Here is a 21170-nt window from a genome sequence, read left to right on the forward strand (position 1 = left end):
ATCAGTTAGGATAGGTATTCATTTGGTAAGTTCCTGACGGTTCAGGGGCCGATTTTAAATACCTTCACTTAACTATTGAAAATCATACTCATATCATAAAAATAACTATCATATTCCATGTTTCTGCCTTTGTATTTTAACGCGCCAAAGTCAATTGCTTTGCTCCAATTGCTCCTTGGATGGTTTTAAACTCTGTACCCAAACGTCCTGGTCTAAAACCATGTTGCTCTTCTCTCAAGTACTTGTCAAGTGGACTCCGTATTCTGTGAAGGATTATTAGTGAAAGAAGTTTGCCAGGTATGGATGAGAGACTAATACCTCTCCAATTCCCAGGTATTGTCTTATCGCCTTTTTTGAAGAGTTTTATGAGTGTGCTGCGCCTCCAATCTGTTGGTACTTTTTGTGTCATCCAAATTTTTCGGAACAAGGACAGCCATATAGATATGCATGAACTGATTGATGCCTTTATCAACTCCGCCGTGATACGGTCATCTTCCCACGCCGGTTGAAGGGAAGCATTTATGTTACGCAGGTCCGTCTGATAGGTGCGCCGCAGTGTATTGCGCGGCCTGCCTCTCCTTCCTCTTCCTTCTGGTTGCCTCTGGAACGTCGCTTTCGGGATCCGGGAATCGTCCATACGAAGTACATGCCCCAAGTATTTCCACCGACGTGTCCTAATGACATCTGTCACTATGGGTTGTCCGGTCATCCGTCTCACCTTCTCATTAGAGATTTTTTGTGACCAATGGATGTTTAGTATTCTCCGGAGACATGTATTCTCGGAAGCTAGAATTCGCCTTTCTTGCGTGTTATTCAGATGCCAGGTTTCGGAAGCATATAACAGGACGGGGATGACGTTGCTATTGAATAGATGAAGCTTGGGTCAGACGGGGAAATTCAGCGACCTCCATATCGGTTTCAGTCTATTGAATGTGCCGGAGGCCTGCCCAATACGGCATGATGTATCTTTTTCAGTTGATCCCGTATTTAAAACTGTGCTCCCAAGATATTTAAATTCTAGAACCTGTTCAATGTCCTGGTTATCGCATCTCAGGTGTAAAGGTGAATCGGTTACTGCCATACTTTCTGTTTTATCAGCGTTGATTCTTAGTCCCATAAGTCGGCCTCTATCACGTACATCTTCTAGAAATTCTTGTAGTCTTTGTTTACAGGACTCAATAAGCGTGATATCGTCGGCAAAGTCTAGATCATTAATTTGGTGTTCTACGTTTAATTGTATGCTTCTGGTGCCAGTGTTACGGAGCAGATGGTCAATGGCTAGCTCAAACAGGAAAGGTGACAAGACACAGCCTTGTTTAACACCGGAAAGGACACGAAAGTATCTTGTCCTTCCTTCTGTTGTTTTAACACAGCATTCAGATTCTTCGTATAGAGCCATTATGAGGGCTATTAACATCTCAGGGATCCCATAAAGGTTAGTAGTTTCCATAGAGTCTCCCGATGCAGCGAGTCAAAGGCCTTTTCAAAGTCTATAAATGCCATGTACAATTTGTTTGGCCATTCTCGGCTATCATCAATTAACACCCTTAGTGTGAAGATCAAATCGGTACATGAACGTCCTGGTCTAAAACCATGTTGCTCTTCTCTCAAGTACTTGTCAAGTGGACTCCGTATTCTGTGAAGGATTATTAGTGAAAGAAGTTTGCCAGGTATGGATGAGAGACTAATACCTCTCCAATTCCCAGGTATTGTCTTATCGCCTTTTTTGAAGAGTTTTATGAGTGTGCTGCGCCTCCAATCTGTTGGTACTTTTTGTGTCATCCAAATATTTCTGAACAAGGACAGCCATATAGATATGCATGAACTGATTGATGCCTTTATCAACTCCGCCGTGATACGGTCTTCGCCTGGTGCCTTGCCGTTTTTTAATTTCTTTGTGGCTGTTAGTAATTCGTCAAGAGTCAGGGGTTCTGTATTGATGTCAAGCTTGAGGAAAGCTATAGAGGGTATATCTAGAAGCTCATCAGGCGGTGGTCTATTCAAAAGCTTTTCAAAATGGTTGGCCCATATTTCATCAATAGCCGATCGCTTGGTGATGAGAACGCCATCAGGATGTCTTACAGGTCCATCTTGAATCGGTTTCTTACAGGTTTTCTTGAATCTATATACAAAAATGAGGAAAGTTGTATTTTTTGCCACAAGACCGATCATGGATGCGTGTTTATTTGTTCGTTTGTTTTATTGTTTTTTTTTGTTTTTTTCCCCGGGGTTATTGTATCGACCGGTGGTCCTAGAATGTCTCAAGAGGGCTGATTTTAACCGAAATTAAAAGTTCTAGTGACCTTTTTAAGTGACAAAAAAATTGGAGGGAACTTAGGCCCCCTCCCACGGTCATTTTTTCCCAAAGTCATCGGATCAAAATTCTGAGATAGCCTCTCATTTAACATAGTCGAAAAGCCAAATAACTATGTCATTGGGGACGACTCACTTCCCCACAGTCCCCGTGAGAGGGGCTGCAAGTTACAAACTTTGAGCAGTGTTTACGTATAGTAATGGTTATTGGGAAGTGTATAGACGTTTTCAGGGGGATTTTTTTGATTGGAGGAAGGGGTTGAGGGGAGGGGGTTATGTGGGGGTAAATTTCAATGTACGAATTTGTCATGAGGAAAGAGATTTTCCATGAAAGGGGCGCAGAATTTTCAAGTTTTATGTAGTTAAAAACATATATATATATATATATATATATATATATATATATATATATATATATATATATATATATATATCTATCTATATTCACAGGTGGGACACAGGGACACAACTACAATGGTGCGTAACTAATATGGCGCGTAAAGACTTACGCGCGTGGGGGTGATTGGGGGGGGCGAAGCGCCCCAGCCAACTAGGTATTGGTCTGGCGCAAAGCACCACACCAACAGCTAGTTTTGCATAAATATTAATTTGGAACATATTGGGAAACATGATAGATCCCCGTTGTTAGCGTTTTTTGTATTAAAACCGAGGATGGCAAAAAAAATATTAAAAAAAATATACATATCTACTGGAATTAAAGAGCTAAGTTGAAACTTTAAATCAGAACTTAAAGATTTAAAACCGATAAGAAATCGCAAGAAAACTTCTGGTTATATTATAGCTATACCTAATTCTCTTTTTTATACCGATTAAATGTTTTGATTAAGCTCCTGTTTAACAGTAAACATTCATGACAAAACTTTCGGAAGGATTTAAAGTCAGACGAGCAAAATCGCAAAATTAATCAGTGGCCAAAAAATTGCTCAGTTGGAAATATGTATTGTATGCGTTTTGTCTGTGGTTCACACTCAATGGAAATAAGGTACACAAAAATTGCTTGAAATTCTTGGCAATGTTCATCAATTGAAGCATCATTTTGCCAAATTTTATTAATGTATTTAGTCTATTGTAAAGATTGATATTAAAATTCTATGCCCCTGTGCTTCAGTGGAACAAGATTTTTTTTTCATTAGGTATAGATTACATTAGAGTTTTCGTGTCAAACGGATATTGTTGTCTATTTTGTTTTTACAGAAAGCTGTATTTCTTTTGTGTTGGATTTGATATTTTTGTAAATAATTTTGATATTTTGATATTTTGTATAAATTTTGCGTACAGCACAATAGCTCATTTCCTAAAAAAGTCATGAGGCATAATTATAAAAGCTTTTTTGAAAGTTCTGAGGAAACTTTAACGTAATAAGGGAGGCATTGAGGAGAGGGAAACCCCTCTCGTGTACGTAATAATTTCTGTTCTGTATAATTTATGATGTTGCTCTTTTCTTTTAGTTGAAAAAACTTTTTTTTAACTTTTATCGTTTTTTAAATAGTGCCGGAATCCAGCTCTCCCCTCCCCCCAGAAAGTTCCTCCATTACAACCTCCATAACTTTCAACAGAAAAATTCCTTCCCCCCAAAAGTGTCTGTATATTTTCCATTTGCCAATACTATATGTAAACAATGAGCAAAGTTTATTGCTTGCCCGGGGGCTGTGGTAGTCAAGCCATCCTCAAAGACACAGTTATTAGATATTTCAACTATACTGAACAAAAATGGCTATCTTAGTGTTTTGGAAGGAAGACTTTGAGAAAAAAATGGGTGTTGGGGAGGGGGGGTTACGCTCTAATAATTTTGGTCGCTTAAAAAAAAGCGCTAGAACTTTCGATTTCTGTTCAAATGAACCTACTTGCGATCATCTAGGATCACTGGTTCGATACGATCGCTCATGAAAAAAAATGACCAACCACAAGTGATCTTGCTTATGGCAGAAAATTCAAAATTCCAGCTTTGTGTATAGGGGCATGAAACCTTTACAGTAGGGTTTTTTGATATGCTGAATAAGAGGATTTTGTTTTAATTAAGATCATTTGATGTTTCGGGATATTTTTCAACTTTTTTCCAAAAATCGGGCCAATTTTCTCAGGCTCGTAACTTTAGATGGGTAGCATTGTATGTTTTGAATAAGCATAAGCATTTGATTGTCTTGAAGTATCTATTGTCACAAATGCTGTGTTTCTTAGATTTTCGGTTACTATTGAGCCGCGTCGCTCCTTACTTGCAGTTCGTTACCACTAACTCTTTGATTGTCCGAATTTGATTTTGTCCGAAAAAAGTTAATCAGACTCTCCATTTGTTTGTCAGATTTAATATTTGTGTTAGCCTCTGTTTTTTTTTAGATTCTAGGACAAATAAAAAAAAATTAACTGAAAGTAAGGAACAATATTTAAACTTAAAAGGGAGAGAAATTATTCTGTATATGAAAGGGGCTGACGCCTCCTCAACACCCTGCTCTTTACGCTAAAGTTGACTCTTATGTCACAACTCTATTTTTTAAAAGAATAAAAAACTTTACCGTAAAGAGTGGGGCGTAAATATTTTCACTGAACTATTGAAAATCATATTCATAAAATAATGACTATCTTATTCCATGTTTCTGCCTTTGTATTTTAACGCGCCACCGTCATATTTTAACGCTCCAATTGTGCCATGGGTGGTTTTTTAAGTCCGCACCCAAAGAGGTGTTTTTGCGTTAACAGCAGTTTTTGTGCTTTCCATCAGTTAGGATTTGTATTCATTTTGTAAATTCATGACGGTTCAATGGTTGAATTTAAATATCTTCGTTGAACTAATTAAAATCTTACTTAAATAATGACGAAGACCACACTGTCTTTCCATAGTAGAACTACAGAAGAGAGAATAATGAGACTTTTTTTCCAAGACAGTGAACCAACAAAACCTATTTGAATATGTCTCTCATAAATGCTGTTATTGCTCAAAGATTAAAGATGCATTCTTCTAAAGCCTTAAATCCCACACCAGAAAGCAATTCGAATAATCCCACGAGCACGATTTACCTACCGTATATTCCGGGAATTACTTCAAAACTGAAAAACTGTTTAAAAAACAATTTACGTGTTGTATTCACAAGTAATTTAAGTATAATGAATCTTCTCAATTATGGTAACGATAAAAACCCAGTTATTCGTCTAACTAAGAGGAGTGTATCAAATACCATGTAGTTGTGAAAATTATTACATTAGTTGAATCCACCAAAATTTAGAAACAAGATTACAGCAACACAAAGGAAGTATTGAAAAAGCATTAAACTCTAGAAGTAACTCCATATCTTTCGGTTCAGCTTTAAGCAATCATATTTTTGAAAATGTTAATATTTGTGATTTGATAAAATTTATCATATTTAGTTTACCTATTGTTGCTAAAAAGAGGGATATATTAACAGGATAAGCTTATTTTGGTGTTACTTGGTTGTTCTACATTTGCTGGTTGTTTTTTTTTTCATAGGCATGTATTTTGGGGGTGATACCTGACACGGGGATGTCATGGATATTCTTTGGTAGCCACAACACTTAACTGGGTAGAGAATTTAATGTGGTGAAACCCTATAGGCAAGTGTATTCTCCTGATGAGCCCTTGTGTTGGGTTGTTGCCTCTGAATTATTTGTCTTTATTGTTTCTATTGTATAGTAAATGACGACTTATACTTATTGACGACATGACTGCCTGTCCATGGATTATTCTTTATGGTTGATTGTGTATGGCTATGCTGTTTGACCTACGTGATTGCATGGATGAGTAGGGTTAAGGCTTCATTCAAGTGCTGGTCTATATTGATCACTAATTTAGGAAAACAGTCTTCCTTTTCTCCTTCTGTCTCTTTTTTTTTTTTTTTTTTAATGTGTTTGTGCTGTTGCATTGGTGATTTCTCTTTTCATAATAATAATACATCCCTAAATAGAGACTTGGGTGAATACACAGTCAACCCTATGTACACAAAATTAATTATAGAAAATCTAATTCAAAATAAAACAAAAATTGGGACGAATAAAAACAAGTCCAATCCCAAAAGAACTACAAGATTAGCTGCAGAGAAGGCAAATATCGCAATGAGAAATTATTCCAATTTTTAATAAATACAGTTAGTTCAATGAATGAACCTTTTTAGCTTGTAAAATCTTAGCTTTTATCGCACAGTCTTGGCTGAACTTTTCGTTAAGAAGTACTGATGCCTAGGCTATTTTAAAAAATGGATGCTTAACCAAGAACTTTTATTGTAAGTGGTTTATTGTTTATTATTTTCTTTGCTGAAGATGACCCTTATATATAGGGCCGAAATATTCAAATAGGTTTTGTTGATTCACTGTCTTGGGAAAAAAGTCCTCATTATTCTCTTTTCTGTAGTTGTAAAATCATACTAAAAGAATGACTACGTTATTTCATTTTTTTTGCTTTTTTATCTTAACTCGCCAGGGTCATATTTTAACGCTTTAACTGTGTCAGGGTGGTTTTATACTACGTACCCAAAGAGGTGTTTTTTTTTTGTAAACAGTAGATTTCGTGCTTTCTATCAGTTAGTATAGGTACTCATTTGGTAAGTTCATGACGGTTCAGTGGCCGATTTTAAATACCTTCACTTAAGTATTGAAAATAATACTCATATTATAAAAATAACTATCATATTTCATGTTTCTGCCTATATATTTTAACGCACCAAAGTAATGATGCGTGTTAATTTGTTCGTTTGTTTTTTTCCCCGGGGTAATCGTATCAACCGGTGGTCCTAGAATGTCGCAAGAGGGCTGATTTTAACGGAAATTAAAAGTTCTAGTGCCCTTTTTAAGTGACCGAAAAATTGGAGGGAACCTAGGCCCTCTCCCACGCTCATTTTTCCCAAAGTCATTGGATCAAAATTCAGAGATAGCCATCTCATTCAACATAGTCGAAAAACCTAATAACTATGTCTGTGGGGACGACTCACTCCCCCAAAGTCTCCATGGGAGGGGCTGCTAGTTACAAACTTTGAGCAGTGTTTACGTATAGTAATGGTTATTGGGAAGTGTATAGACGTTTTCAGGGGGGTTTTTTTGATTGGAGGATGGGGTTGAGGGGAGGGGGTTTTGTGGGGGGAAATTTCCATGTACGAATTTGTCAAGGGGAAAGAGATTTTCCATGAAGGGGGCGCAAAATTTTCTAGCATTAAAAAAAATAATGAAACAATAAATATGAAAAAGTTTTTTCAACTGAAAGTAAGGAGCAGTAAGTACCTCCTCCTCCTAATGCCTCGCTTTTTACGCTAAAGCGTTTTTAGTAATTTCAACTATTTATGGCTTTTGTGATTCAGGGGTCATTCTTAAGGAATAGGGACAAAATTTAAGGTTTAGCGTAAGGAGCGAGGTATTGACGAAGGAGCGCACCCCCTCATATACGTAATTAGAACATACGAATATAGAAGTTCGTAATGTAGGTTAATTTGTAAGTTACATTACTGATAAAAATTTAAAGTTCTTAAAAATTTAAAGTTCTAATTGCCTTTCTAAGTAAGCAAAAAATTGGAGGGTTACTAGGCCTCCCCCCCCCCACTCTTTTTTCTCAAAGTAGTCCGATCAAAAATATGAGAAAGCTATTTAGCGAAAAAATAAATTAATGCGCAAATTTCGTTTTAATTATTCATGTGCGGAATGCCAAAAAAAACACATACATTAATTCAAAACCATACAAAAATTCAATGAAAAAAATAAGTTTTTTTAACTGAAAGCAATGAGCGACATTAAAGCTTAAAACGAACAGGAATTTCTCCGAATATGAAACGGGCTGTTTCCTCCTCAGCACTCCGCTCTTTACGCTAAAGTTTTTTATTGTTTTAAAAAGTAGATTTGAGAGACAGAGTAAAACTTTAGTGTAAAGAGCGGAGCGCTGAGGAGGGAACAGCCCCTTTCATTTACGGAATAATTTCTGTTCGTCTTAAGCTTTAATATCGCCCCCTACGTTCAGTTAAAACAACTTGTTTTTATTTTATTTAATTTATCAGTTAGGATTGGTTTTCTTTTGGTACGTTTATGACCATTTAATGGTCGATTTTAAACATCTTCACTGAACTATTTAAAATTATACTCATACAAAATCACTACCCTATTCCATTTTTTGTCTTTGTATTTTAAAATGCAACGATCATATTTTAACACTCCAATTGTGCCACGGATGGTTTAACTAATTTGTATCCAAAGAGGTGTTTTTTCGTAAACAGTAGTTTTTGTGTTTTCTATCAGTTAGGATTGGTATTCTTTTGGTAAGTTTATGACGATTTACTGATTGATTTTTAATATCTTCACTGAATTATTTAAAATCATGCTCATACAAAAATGTGACCGTGACATGTTTCAATTTTTTCAATAGATTTTCAATTGTTCAGTGAAGATATTTAAAATCGAATATTGAGCCGTCATGAACTTACCAAATGAATACCAATCCTAACTGATAGAAAATACGAAAAATACTATTCACGAAAAAACACATCTTTGGGTACACACTATAAAAACAACCGCAGCAAAATAGGAGCGTTAAAATATGACCCTTGCTTGTTGAAATACAAAGGCAGAAATATGGAAAAAGCAGTCATTTTTTATCAGCATGATTTTAAACAGTTCAGCGAAGATATTTAAAGTCTCAACACTGAACCGTCATGAACTTACCAAATAAATACCAATCCTATCTGATAGAAAACAAGAAATACTGGTTACGCAAAAACATCTCTTTGTGTACAGAATATAAAACCAACCATGGCATAATTGGAGTGTTAAAATATGATGAAGATGAAAAATAAAAAAAAAGAGATGAAATCTCAGTTTTTACACTGTTTTAGTAGGAAAATCTTAATCCAAAACATTTCATGAGGATTTTAATATTTCATATTTTTCTTTATTACTGAAGGCGAACTTCAAACCTATGTTCTAAGATCTTTTTTTTAAGTTTATTTTTCTCGAATTCACTGAGGTTTAAGATTTTTTTCTTTTTATTAATGTTGCCAAATTCTTTTGTCCAATCTGGAAAATTAGTTTCTAATTGTTTATGGCACACATTGTATTGTTCATATCTTTTTTGTTTTTTTCTAGCTGATTTGAGTTTTCACCACTTTCTTACATAAACTATTTTTCTTCCACTTTATGGTTATGTATTATGGTTATGTATTTTTGATTATGTATTGAGCTGTTTGCTTCCTGTGTTTTGACAGTTATAGTCAAAACACTCCCTTACAATCCTGTGACTCCTGTGACCACTCCTGTGACTACTCTCTTACATAAACTATTTTTCTTTCACTTTTGATTGTGTACTGTCAGTTATAGTCAGTGTCATTTTTTTTCTTTGGGGTGGAAAAGAAAATGAGTTGAAATTCAATTTTTCGTGAAAGAAACTTATTTCCACTGGCTTATTGCCAAGATAGTAAATACAAGAAAATACGGAGGAAGAAAGGATTTTTTACTCCTTTTAAAAGGGTACATAAAAAGAGATAATTTTAAAAATCTAGAAGGTAGTGTCCATTACTTAACTATATCGTGCTAAATCAACTGTAAAACATTTAAGCCAAAAGTTCCTTTATTGAAATTACAAGTATAGAATAAGCCAAACAGCACATCAGAAAATTAATGAAATAATCCATGCAAGTAGAGTTTGAAAACTTTAAAAAATATTCGCTACAAATACCGATGATATTTCCAATATGCGGCGTCCTTGTTCGGAACTCGGTTCACTCCATATTTGCGACTTTTTCCTGCTTCAGGTATAGCGTCAGGTGATGGGACAGCCAATGCTGCGCAAACAAACACCAATGCAGAAAAGATTGCGAATACCTGCAACAAAATATTCACTTAACAGTCTGTTAAATGAATTGAATAAAAAAAACAGTTTTTTAACGGAAAGTAGGGAGCGACATTAAAACTGTCCGTTCCTCAACGCTCCACTCTTTACGCTAAAGTTTGACTCTTTCTCACAACTCTACTTTTTAAAACAATGGCAAACTTTAGCAGAAAGAGTGGGGTGTTGAGGAGCAGATAGCCCTTTTCGTAGACGGAATAATTTCTGTTAGTTTTAAGTTTTAATGTCACTCCTTACTTTCCGTTAAAAAAACTTGTTTCATTATTTAATTTGTGGACGTTTTCGAATTGATGCAGGTGTTGAATTTTACTCACCGTACATGAATAATTAAAACAAAATTTGCATATATATTTTACTTTTTTTTAACTATTAATAACCTTATAATAACCTAAGTTTGTTTTTTGTTCCAGTTGTTTGAGAATGAATCCTGAATCCCAAAAGTTGTTCAGTTAGAATAATAGCCTCTACAAATGTTAAAACGAAAGTTTAGCGTAAGAACGAGCTATTGAAAAGAGGCAACCTCCCTCATATACGTAATATTTCCTGTTCATTTTAAGTTTCAATCTTGCTTCTTACTTTCACTTGAAAAAGCTTGTTTTGTATTTAATTGCTGATCTTTTTTAACTAATTTTGGGAAATCAAACTCCCCCTCCATGGAGAATTTCCTTCCCCATGAAAAATTTCTCCACGTGAAGATTCTCTGACATAACTTGAATTTACGATTTTTGTAGAAATAATTTTGTAAGGTATAGCAACAGAACAGCCAAAGAGGTCGAAAATATTCAAAACATCAACACAAGACACAAAACATCAAAAAACTCGTACAATTCATCTCAAGGCGTTGGTAGCAAAGGTCAGGAAACCACCGCTAGTTTTGTTACAAGGTGGTAAAATGACCAAATTTCTAAAATACTGTCAATTTAACAGAATCTTTGATTTTCAAAACTACTGACAAACAAAATAAACCTTTGTTTTCCTTGCCTCTAAATGGCTTACAACTTGCTAGATATATAGAATGGGCAAAACAAACATAAGTGAAAAAAATATATTGAAAAAATTGTTTTTATCATTTTGTGACGCACTAAAATGAACCATAAACTGCTTTTGTCGAATCAGGATATCACTTTATGGGTAAATTATATTAGACCAAAGGAACTTCGAAGAGAACATACAATTTCAGAAAGAAAAGTAGGCTGTATCGGTTCGTAGTGCAAATAACTGGATTTAGTTTTCGCTAAAACGCTTTAAAATTTGAGGGCACGTAGACAAAGCAAAGGAAGCCTCTGTTCAGATTAAACAAAATTAAAAAAATAAAAGATTTGCTGTATTAATTCGTAACGTTCCAGTTTTTTCAAGACATCCAAATTTAACTCTTTTTTTCCGTATTTAGATTCTTTAATAATAATGTGCATTTATTTGAACAAAATAGTAAAACAAAGTGAAACATGAAAAGATTGCTTTGATAAATTAGTCTGTTAAGATATGTCTATGTTTAATGGTATATAAAGGTGGAGAGCCAGGGTAGCTTGAATTCAATAGAAGATGAAACCCAGAATTCAATCAGTATAAATAAAAGTCCCCTTCTCCTTCCCCAAAGCTCTGTAGCAAAAGTATTATTAAAAACTACGGCTCAAAACTGTTGTTGATCTGATATTTTGACTGAATACTCCATTTATGCCTAACGATTAAATTTTAACCTAAATAATTTACCCCAAAGCGAAATCAAGAGATATATTTTGGTCATATAGATCATGTGTAATTGTTTATACGTTGGCGTGAGAATATTACGAAACATGAATGCTGATAAATTGCATAGAAAAAAAAATGTAGAAAAACCATTGGGAATTTATGTAGAAACCACTAATTGTGTAAAAAGGATGAACTTGGACATATTCTTTGCTCTTTATCAATGTCTACTCAGGTCAAGAATGTACCGAATGATGGTTGATACCTAAGAATATTCCTTCTAAAAAATTGTGTTATTTTCAGATTTTTATTGACAGGATTGGACAGTTCTTCAATAGAGTTTACTGATATGCTAAATTCAATCGGGGTAATTTTCATCAGAAACTCTTGCTTTTTTGGTTGCGTTTAAGCTTTTTTTTTGTAAATGTAAATTAAGGTTAAATGTAAATTTAAGTTTGTAAATTTTGTTGGGTTCTCTTTGTATCTTCAAAAAAATGTAGGTTATTTTGGGACTGGGTATGAACATGAACATACACATACAAATGTTCATACATTCACATGTATACGCATATGTAATGCATGCACATGTATCTGCATGTGCTTCAGGTATTCTCTGTATACCTTCAGAAAAAATGTAGGATATTTTTGGAGCGGGATGGGGACGTAGAAATAAATATGTAGCCCTCTTGATTCCCGAGAACTTTTTATACTACGCCTGTAATTTTAGTGCTGAACGACATTTTTATATTTTACAAGAACGTTTACATTTACAAGTCCATCAACACAAGGCTATTAAAATGAGAGAGAGATGTTTAGTCCTATAGGGAATTTAACCGAGATAGAGGAAGGGGGCAAGGGTTACCAAAGGTATATTTCAGAGATTTAAATGGTAATATATTTATTTTGTTTGTTCATGCACAAAATGTTTAACGGCTTCTTGTCAAACAGTTCGTGCTAACGAACTGTAGTAAGGAGGGAACCGGCTCAATAGTAAATGAAACTCTAAAAAACGGAATTTTGATCCTAAAATACATCAAAAGAATCGGATTTTATGCTGATTTTAAATATATATAAGTTTCATCAAATTTACTGTTTGTCATCAAAAGTTACGAGCCTGAGAAAATTTGCCTTATTTTGGAAAATAGTAAGACAAACTCTATGACTAACAGTCATAGAACCTTAACGAAAATCACACCATCGCATTCAGCTTATCAGAAACCCTATGGAAAAATTTCGAGCTCTTATATACAAAAATGTGGAATTTCATATTTTTTGTCTGAAGACAGATTTCGGATGCGTGAATATATATATTTTTTTTCTTTTCCCCAGGGGTCATCGTATCGACCAAGTATTCCTAGAATGTCACAAGAGGGCTCATTATAACGGAAATGAAAAGTTCTAATGCACTTTTTAAGTGACCAAAAAAATTGAAGGGCACCTGGGCCCCCTCTCACGCTCATATTTTCCCCAAATTCAACGGATCAAAATTTTGAGATAGCCATTTTGTTTTGCATAGTCGAAAGCCATAATAACTATGTCTTTGGGGAAGACTTAATCCCCCACAGTTCCTGGGGGAGGGGCTACAAGTTACAAACTTTGTCTAGTGTTCACATACAGTAATGGTTATTGGGAAGTGTAGAAACGTTTTCAGGGGGATTTCAAGCTCTTATTTACAAAAATGTGGAATTTCGTATTTTTTGTCTGAAGACAGATTTCAGATGCGTGAATATGTATTTTTTTTCTTTTCCCCAGGGGTCATCGTATCGACCAAGTAGTTCTAAAATGTCGCAAGAAGGCTCATTATAACGGAAATGAAAAGTTCTAGTGCACTTTTTAAGTGACCAAAAAATTGAAGGTCACCTAGGCCCCCTCTCACGCTCATTTTCCCCCAAATTCGACGGATCAAAATTTTGAGATAGCCATTTTGTTTCGCATAGTCTAAAACCATAATAACTATGTCTTTGGGGAGGACTTAATCCCCCACAGTTCCTGGGGGAGAGGCTGCAAGTTACAAACTTTGTCTAGTGTTCACATACAGTAATGGTTATTGGGAAGTGTAGATACATTTTCAGGGGGATTTTTATGGTTTGGGGGGTGGGGTTGAGGGGAGGGGGCTATTTGGGAGGATCTTTCCTTCGAGGAATATGTCATGGGAGAAGAAAAATTCAATGAAAAGGGCGCAGGATTTTCTAGCATTACTATAAAACGAATGAAAAAGCAATGAAAAATAAAAGCATTACTATAAAACAATGAAAAAATAAACATGAAAACGTTTTTTCAATTGAAAGTAAGGAGTAGCATTAAAAGTTAAAACAAAACAGCAATTATTACGAATATGAGAGGTTCTAAAAATAATTTAGCATAAAGAGCGAGGTATTTAGGAGGAGATAAATAGCTCGCTCTTTATGCTAAAGTACTTTTAGTAATTTCAACTATTTATTCTACGGCCTTTCTGAGTTAGGGGTCATTCTTAAGGAATTGGGACAAAACTTAAGATTTAGTGTAAAGAGCGAGGTATTAACTAGGGGACAAACCCCTCATATACATAATAAAAATATAAGAACACAAAAGTTTGTTACGTAAGTTAATTTTCAAGTTACGTATATTTTTTAACTAATAAATACGTTCGTTAAAAATTAAAAGTTCTAGTTGCCTTTTTAAGTAACCAAAAAATTGGAGGGCAACTAGGCCTCCTTCCCCACCCCTTATTTCTCAAAATCGTCTGATCAAAACTAAGAGAAAGCCATTTAGCCAAAAAAAAGAATTAATATGCAAATTTTATTTTAATAATTTATGTGCAGAGAGCCAAAATCAAACATGCATTAATTCAAAAACGTTCAGAAATTAAATAAAAATAAACTAGTTTTTTTAATTAAAAGTAAGGAGCGACATTAAACTTAAAACGAACAGAAATTACTCCGTATATGAAATGGGTTGTCCCCTCCGCAATCCCTAGCTCTTTACGCTAAAGTTTGACTCTTTGCCACAATTCTACTTTTTAAAACAATTAAAAACTTTAGCGTATAGAGCGAGGGATTTCATAGAGCTATATTTCAGAGATTTAAATGGTAATATATTTATTTTTTCTTCTTCATGCACAAAATATTTAACGGCTTCTAGTTTCAACAAGGTTCAACCAGTTTCAACACCCATCTATTGGCTTCTAGAAGAACACTCTTATGAAAAAAAGACTTGTTAAGAGATTTTGCCTCAAAAAGTATAGAAAGGTATGATAACAATGAACTTATACTTAAATTTTTATGTTTCAGCTCTCCCACCCCTTAATCAGAGGTGAACTTCCTATAATTTTTTCCTTTTAAAAAATATGTGTATGGGTTCACTTTTTCTGAAGCATTGCTAATCAAATATTAAATTTTAATATTAAAAAACGGGGTTGAAGGAAGGATTGGCGATCCTTTTTCACGTTTCGTAGCGTCTTGAACCACACAACGTGTAGTAACAAACTTTAAGGAATGAGCAATTCTTGTTAGTAGAAGCCTATAGGCCAAAAACGGAGTTGTAATCGTACTATATGGAACAACAAAATTTTCTCTGAATGCTGGTTCTTAATATGCAAAATGAACTATTTTAAAATTGCTAATTAAAATCGATTCGCACAATTTTAGAAGTAGGGAGAAACTCTAAAAAAAAAATACAATGCAATACAATATGCAATGCAATTTGACTTGTAAGAAAGCTCTGAGGGTTGAGGCGACGGAAGCTCTTTTCATATTGCGGAGAAGATTATTTGATAATTGAAACTTTTTGATAACTAATTTTTTAAAAATTATTTGATAACTAATTGATAATTAGAACTTTGCACAATTTTAGAAGTAGGGAGAAACTTTAAGGAAAGAGCAATTATTGTTATTGCCTAAAGTCCAAAAAATGGAGTTTCAATTGTATTATATGGAACAACAAAATTTTATCGAATGTTGGTTCTTAATATGCAAAATGAATTAATTTTAAAATTGTTCATTAAAATATATTCACTTATGAAACTTTGCATAGTTTTAAAAGTAGGGAGAAACTCTAAAAAACAAATGATGTCTTAATAGAAATTATGCAATGCAATTTGAGTTGTAAGAGAGCTTTGAGGTGTGAAGGGGCGTAAGCTCTTTTCATACTGCGGAGAAGATTATTTGATAATTAAACTTTATTTCGAAAAGAAAAAACATTAAACGAGATGTTTTTCTTGAATGATTACTGTGCAAAACCTTTCAAATTGACAAATTTAACTTGTTGAGTTGTTTTTGAGGAGGTCGTATTCCTCCTTGAATTTAGGGTGAACCTGGATACGCATTTTATTGAGAGTAAGCAGAATCTAAAGAAGAAAAATAAGTTTTTTTCAAATCAAAGCAAAGAACGATATTCAAACCTCAAATGAAGAGAAATTATTCCGTATGTGAAGGCACTGCCCCCTTCTCAATCCCTCACTCTTTACGATACAGTTTGACTTTTTGTCAAAATCTTTTAAGAATGACTGCTCAAACACAAAGGCAGTTTCAGTGGAATAAAGAGCTTTTTTTTAAATCACGAAAAGTCCTTAGTGCAAAGAGCAAGGTGTTGAAAAGAAAGGAGCCCCTCTCACACAGGGAATATTTTTTGTCCGTTATAAACTCTAATTGTCAGTCCTTACTTTCATTTGAATTTTTTTTTTTTTTAATTTAATATACATCTATATTTATAGATGTCCAGGTTGTGCTCGGTGATGATGCAGGAAATTTTAGGGAATAAAAAGGGAAGAAAAATAGAGAGATTATATTTCAGATATTTTGGGAGACTTTAAGGGCTAAGTGGGAAATTAAATAGCTTGGTAATAAAGAATTGCTTTTACTAAGGGTGAAAAGACTTTAGAATGATAAGACACTGGGAAAAGGCTATTGGCTTACCAAATAATAGGCTAGTAAAGGTGTTATCTGGAGAAGCAGAAAAGAAGAAAAAATTCTTGTTTCAGGATAGAAGAGAAAATTCATGGGCTCCCAAGGGAGATTAATTTTAAACAGCTCTGAGTTACCATGGGTTTTGAATGAAGGGAGGGGGATAGGACTAATCGAAGAAAGCTTAGTAAATTTAGTAAAGGGTATTGGGAAGACCAGGAGATCCAGAAATGGCAGTGTGAAGTTGCAGCTTCAGTGTTCCTTGGAGTTTACTGCCGGTGGAGGGAGGCTTGGGGACATGGTATTTATTTTAAAGTGGGTTTAAATAGTGAAGAAATTAAGTTGTATTTGTCAGGGAGAGGCCTTTTCCTAGCACTTGGAGAAAGGAAGAAGAACTTAGGGAGAGAAAGGGTAAAAGATGCTTCTTACTCGTATCCCTCTTGGTCCTAGATTACAGGATTTAAGGAAAGGGTTATTTTTTATTAGTTTTGGTTAAGTGAGGGTTATTCTAGGTAATGGGATCACAAACTATGGGACAATAAAAGGGATTGTAAAATATGTAAAATTGGGAATGATCCATTGAGAGAAATTTTTGTAACGAGGGGGGTACTTGAAGTATTTTATTTTCCGTTTTTGTAGCCATGCCTGTTTAGGTTTAAAGTATTTAGTGTCTATCTATCATGTTTTTGACATTCTGTACAATTATATGAGTTAGTTTTATTGCATTATGTGCTTTACTTTGTTTCTTTTTTGTAAATGTTATTAATCTTCATTGTTATTGTTATGCATCTTGTTTTGTTACGTGTGTTATTATCATGTACTAATACTTTGTGGCATTTTTCTTTTGCAAGGGTCCAAAAAGGCATTTTTTTTTGCAATAAATATCTAAATATCTATGTATCTATATATTAGTATATATCGAAAAATATGATACATAAAATAATATTTTTTTATTAAGAATAACGTTGGTTATAAATTATTATAATTGCGTCTCATGCAATAAGAATTTATTTTAAAAATATGCATACTAGTGAACCATGCTGTTTTTTTTAACATAAATTAAATAATTTAAATTTTTATGCTACAGCAACGCAATTCATCATTTTCTTTTTGATCTTAACGTTGTTGTTAGGCGTTCTTTTTTTTTTTACCTGTTTCATGTCCCTTGTTTTTGGCATATTTTGCTGATTTTTTATCTACACTCATCCTACCAATGACTGCATTAGCGTATATGTAGATTTTTCTTCAATAAAAATTGGCTTCCCCATTTGCCCCAATTTTAAAGATTTACATGGTGGTGTAAGTTTTCCCTTGACTAATTCAAAATTATATTTCATTTTTACTACCGTTTGAACTAAAAGTCAGTATAACGCTAGCGACATATCATTTTTTTATGTGTCAGGTGCCATTAAATACATTAGTAAAAAAGGGGTGACTTTTTGGTGCAATTTATTTATTATATAACTTACGGTCACAACTACGAACTTTCATATAAGAGATGGTCAAGCGTTTTTACCCAGGCTCCATGCTCAAAGTGTACATAAGCCATTATGGGCATCTGCTTACGAGAAAAGGAATTTTTCTTTTACTTTGGATTCGACTTGGACTTAACAGGAATATCTGCGACAGGGATTAACTTTAACCATCCTTAAATTGAAACCGGCACAAATATCACCACCAGGAAAAGGGATCAATGGAAATCTGTTTTAAACTCCTATACTGAGCCACTGAGCTCAACTACCACAGGTGGGTTTTGAATAAAGAGCAGCTATGCCACACTAATTTTTAGATGCCCGTTGTTCAAAAATACGGACCAAAATCAAGGGCGTTGAACAATACGGATTTCCTTTTATTTCCGAATGAAAGTTTACAATTATTCCTTAAGAAAGCAGCCTTAGCTTGAGTCACAGTCAGAAAACAAACAAAAGGTATAGGTTTGCCAAAGACATTTTTAGGCCTAATTCATATTTTCCATTTTCTTGAAATTTTCTAATAACAAGCCTCAGTCAATCAACTTACAATTGGAAGTATTTCATTTTGTAACATTATACTTTTCAGAAGAGTTACTGATAAATAATCAGTAAAATTGGTTAGGCCTCAAACTTATAACTCGACATTTATCCATGAGTTTATACCAGACTGCTTAAAAAACAGTAGAAAGGTTGTAATTATTTTCTTTTGTTTCAAATTGGTCCAAGAATCATTCTGCATACTATGCCTTTAAAGAAATAGAATAATTTTTGGAAACCCAATTTATTTTTGTGGGAGAAGTTTTTAATACCGCTGACATCTGCAAGATTTTATCTTCAACAACCCCAAAAAATCGACCAAACTCTTGACAGGATAACAAAAATGAAAAAAAACTCTTGACACACAAAAAAAAATGGCCAGTTACAAGCCTCATGTTATTCCTGTTGCTATTTTCGAACAAGAGTTTGGGCTGGAAAATATGTTTAAAGGGTAAGGAGTAGGAAGATCTAAGCCTTTGGCTTTCTCTTTTAACACGCCATCTTGAATATACATTTTGAATTGGCTCAGATTTTGCAAATTATAAAATAGTGAAGTTAAATTGAGAGTCAGCCATATAATTATTCTCAGAAACAGTTCTGATAACACGTGTCTCTTTAAATGGTGACGTTGAATGGTGGTGACGTTAAATGGTGACGTAGAAGTCGAATGGTGAAATAGAGAGTACGAAATGTGAGAGGTATCAAACTTGGGCACCCATGATCTTTCTTCTGGGACAAAAAGGAAGCAAAATTCCACCTAACCTTTCATAGATTAATTTTTTTTTTTTAATAATCTAAGCCTTTGGCCTTAAATCCCTAAAAACTAATTTTTGTACTGTATCTTTAAAAATGTATAATTATTATCAAAAATCCAGTTATATCTTCCGGGTTGCTAACAGTTTTAAATTTGGCCAGATATAACCTTGAACAAACCCAGGAGAGCTTAAAAGCTTAAACAAAGGTCACTCACAAACTTCATAGTTTTCCAGTTACTAATCTCATATACAAATGAAGAAAGTTGCAATGGAATATCAAAATATACCTTTAAAAAACCACAACGGCTTTTGAAATAATTTTATCTGTAATTTCTAGTTGGGTAACAGGTTTTATCTTACATTTAAGTACGTTATTTTGTAAATATATCCACTGTTGCACTATAAGAAGAATTAAACCTAGTTTAGAGAACTAATGATGAAATATACTGACTGCATTGCAAGGTTAAAAAAAAAGTTTTCTATTTGAATTTCCGTATCTTAGAGAATGGAACCAAAGCCAAAAAAAATTATAATTGAAAAAAGACGAGGCAAAAACTTGAATGCAAAGATGCAACATTAGAACAAACGAAAGTGTGAGCGATTTAGCGTCATGGCTGACAAGTTTTAGGAGAAACGTGAGGGTCGGGGGAGCCGGTCCAACCCATGAAATAAAAGAACAAATAAATTCATTTTAAGCTGCACCTTAAAATGAACAGAAATAGGCAGAAGTTTTGATCAACCAAGTAAACGCCGAAAAAACTTTTATCAAAAACACAAGCAAATTTCAAAATATTTCGGTTTTGTATCCGGAAACCTTTATCAGTCGTGAAAAAAAGTAGAATATATTGATTAAATTACTCTAATCGTTCACACTTATCAAATATATTGACCACAACTAGAAAATAAGAGAACCCCCGGTATTGCCTATTGGAAAGAACCTTTTACTTTCAATGTATTTTCTCTTCGGACACTTCGTACGGAGTGGGTAGTCTTACAAGCTCGAGAGTTGGCTCATTTGATTAAAAATGTTAAACATTCTGTAGCCTTTGGAAGAGTTAAAAGTTACTGGAAGTGACCAGGTACCTTCCCCAGACTTTTGACTAAAAAAAAGTTAAAAAAGACGGAGGGCAGCTACCCTCCCTTTTTATTGCTCTTTTAGATGCTCCGATTTACACTAATGTGTATCTCAAAATGTCATTTTATTCAACATATTAACAAGGTCTAAAGGCCTTATCTCGAGGGATAATATGTCACATAATATCCGCATATGTCACATAATATCCGTAGTCACACATTATATATTTCTATTGTGCCCCTCTGATAGCCTTACTACATACACTGTTTTGATTTTGTTTGACACTCCTCTCAAAATTTTCTATAAATTTTCCTTAATACCCTAAGTCTTTTTAAGACTCAGGATCTAACAAGCCCCCTTTTGCCGATAACCAACCTTATGCATAGACAATTGACAATCTATATAACGCAAGACGCTTGTCCCAAGGGCTCTGGTGAATTTTGTCATCCCAAGAAGCAGAGTTATTTGATTTTTCGTCTACATCGAGCAAGATGTCTATTCCAAATTCTAATTAGATATCTTTCGAGAGATTTTATCTAAAAAGGGGGACATAAGAGGGGGACTTGTAACCCTACAGTGATTATTCAACATCCCCCTCAACATGCT

The 21170-nt window shown here is 34.2% G+C and overlaps 1 long non-coding RNA gene across 1 annotated transcript; it reads right to left on the reverse strand.

Annotated features, from left to right (window-relative positions):
• Positions 1 to 9862: 9862 nt before the first annotated feature.
• On the reverse strand, positions 9863 to 19842 carry LOC136027958 (uncharacterized). The gene is made up of 2 exons (XR_010617707.1): positions 19705 to 19842; positions 9863 to 10134 (listed from the first exon to the last, which is right to left on the reverse strand). It is a non-coding gene; the product is annotated as an uncharacterized LOC136027958 (long non-coding RNA).
• Positions 19843 to 21170: the final 1328 nt, after the last annotated feature.

This window comes from Artemia franciscana, chromosome 6 (genome assembly GCF_032884065.1).
Source record: "Artemia franciscana chromosome 6, ASM3288406v1, whole genome shotgun sequence".
Taxonomy (NCBI): Eukaryota; Metazoa; Arthropoda; class Branchiopoda; order Anostraca; family Artemiidae; genus Artemia; species Artemia franciscana.